This window comes from Marmota marmota, unplaced genomic scaffold (assembly GCF_001458135.2).
Source record: "Marmota marmota marmota unplaced genomic scaffold, marMar, whole genome shotgun sequence".
Classification (NCBI taxonomy): domain Eukaryota; kingdom Metazoa; phylum Chordata; class Mammalia; order Rodentia; family Sciuridae; genus Marmota; species Marmota marmota.
Genome location: NW_025999932.1, coordinates 5335840 through 5338465, shown reverse-complemented (window position 1 = coordinate 5338465; position 2626 = coordinate 5335840). Strand labels below are relative to the sequence as shown.

Sequence of the window (2626 nt, the reverse complement as noted above, 5' to 3'; positions counted from 1 at the left end):
ACAACCAAGTGCAGACACCGCCCACCACATGGAGAGCTGACTGTTCCCTGCCTCACACCGTCGTGGTTGTGTATGACCATATAGCTAATGGTTTACTCTGCTTGTGGACACCTCACCTCCTCCCTTACCTGTGTTTGGACAGTCCTGTTCCCTGACTGCAGCTACCAAATGCAGAATCCTGATACAGGGACAGTATTCTGTAGTGACACATTCAGTGTGCACTTTTATATCATTGCATTTTTAGTTTATTGCAGAAACAAGGAAAAACCCTAAGATCTCACTTGGATCTGAGGCAGTGGCCCTTTGGTGTGTAGCAGGTGTTGGCACTGACATGGGCAGAGCAGACGGGCACAAAGATTGTTCTTTCCTTACTCTGGAAAAAAAATTAAGAATAGTTTTTCCCTTTATTTAGAGACATTGTAAGATGCTTGTAGAAAATGTAATGTTGTTAACATTAATGTATGCAACTCCATTGAAAGAGACTCAGATATATATTTAAAAAAAAAAAAAAAACAGCCACAGAGGCGCAGGCACAGGCAGGATACGCGAGTAAGGCGCTGGGCAAAGGGTTGCTACCTGTGGCTCTGCGTGCGGGTCAGGGCAGTGGGACCGGATCACTGAAGCAAAGGGCATCATGTCAGACAACGAAGACAATTTCGATGGTGAAGACTTTGATGACGTGGAGGAGGATGAAGGGTTAGATGACTTGGAGAATGCTGAGGAGGAGGGCCAGGAGAATGTCGAGATCCTTCCTTCTGGGGAGCGACCGCAGGCCAACCAGAAGCGAATCACCACCCCCTACATGACCAAGTATGAGCGAGCCCGTGTGCTGGGCACCCGAGCTCTTCAGATTGCGATGTGTGCCCCCATGATGGTGGAGCTGGAAGGGGAGACAGACCCCTTGCTCATCGCCATGAAGGAGCTCAAGGCCCGAAAGATCCCCATCATCATTCGTGGCTACCTGCCCGATGGCAGCTATGAAGACGGGAGGGGGTGGGGTGGAGGAGCTCATCATCACCGACTGAGCTGGAACCTCCTGACCTGGCCACACCCAGTTTGTGTTCCCATTTTATACGTGTAAATAATAAACTGTTCCCCTTAAAAAAAAAACAAAAAAACAGCCACGTAATTATTTGTGATCAACAGTAAGATCCTTCAAAAAACCAGGCCTGAGATCAGCTATTTGAAATATGAACACACCAGTCAAAGTTCATCGCTGAGCACCTACTATCTCCCAGAACCCTGTATGCACATTGTTTCTACTGGTCTTCACAGCAGTTCTTCAAGGTGGGTGTTCGTAGACCTCAAATCCTTGATGAAGAAACTGAGGTGCCAAGAGGTTAAGTAGCTTTCTCAAGAACTCATAGCTAGTGAGTGGCAGGACAGGGCACCCCCAGAATCCACCTCCAGTGGAAAAGATCTTTGAGTATCCTCCACAAAGGCCACTAGGATGACATTGCAGTGTGGACAAGAGCCCCTTCCCACATCCAATAGAGGACCTGGAGTGAATAGGAGGCCACTGCTGCAGCCATGGCTGACAGCTGCACAGCCCTGGATTCCTAACGCAGGAGGAGACATCACTGTTGGCCAAGACTGCTCTTCCTTGCAACAGGATCTTCTCCTAATGTGTTTTCCTAACGCTCTGCAGAGGCCTCCTGCAGCTCAGATCCACAGAGCACAAGCCCTGTGAGCTATTGCCCTGTGTGTGGAAATTGGCAAGAAAGAAAGGGAGAGAACCTAAAAACAACAACAACCCAAACCCACTCCATTGTCTCTCCTCTTGGTTATCACCACTAGCTATTGACTGCGTGTGTTTGCTGAAATAATGAAAAGCCTCTCCCAGTTTCTCAATTTCTATAAGAAAAAAATCGAGACTGTTCGTGGTGTGAAAAAAAGAGGAAGAAGCAAAGCAAATTATGCTCATCCTTCCTGTTCTAGGGAAGTGCCGCTGAAGCCAGTTGGGCATCTGGAGGGGGAATTCGGCCTTTGGATGCTACCGAGGAGCGTTTGTTGCCAAAAAATATTTCTGTATGGACTTTCTATGAGCTGATATTTTACTGGGAAAAACAAGAAAAACAGGGGGCACTGTCTTCAAAGGCCCCAGTTAAATAAACCATGGGTTTCTCAAGCCAGGCCTTTTAAGCTTTAGAAAACTGTTTATCAGATTAAACAGTGAAAATTGGGGGTGGAGGAACCCAGATATTAAACAGGGGCTTCAGGGGGTGTGGTTCAGGGCAAAGTAAACTTGGCAGCCCAGTGGGATCAGGAGCCATCAGGGAGGGGCACTAGCCCCGGAGCTCAGACCCCAGACATCCGCCTGGAGACTCAAAGGAAGGAGGAAACAGGCATCGAACAATCTCTAAGGCCCGACCCTTTGCCAGCCTCCCTCTTTCAAACCTCTGATCTGCTGGCTTGATGTCTATGCATCTGTGCTGCACACCGACCCGTGAGAGTCAGAGGGGCACCGAAGAGGCCAGGCAGAGTAGGTGTATGTCTCTACTGGGAGTCCTGCAAGATGAGTCGGGTCCTAACCTAGACAAAGTGGGCAACCGCAAGCGCAGTATGATCTGAAGAGTTGGAGATCTGAGTTTCAGTCCTATGTCTGAATAATTATATATATCTATAT

At 48.2% G+C, this 2626-nt stretch overlaps 1 pseudogene; it reads left to right on the top strand.

The window, feature by feature from the left end:
• Positions 1–600: 600 nt before the first annotated feature.
• LOC107140826 lies at positions 601–1025 on the top strand (annotated as a pseudogene).
• Positions 1026–2626: the final 1601 nt, after the last annotated feature.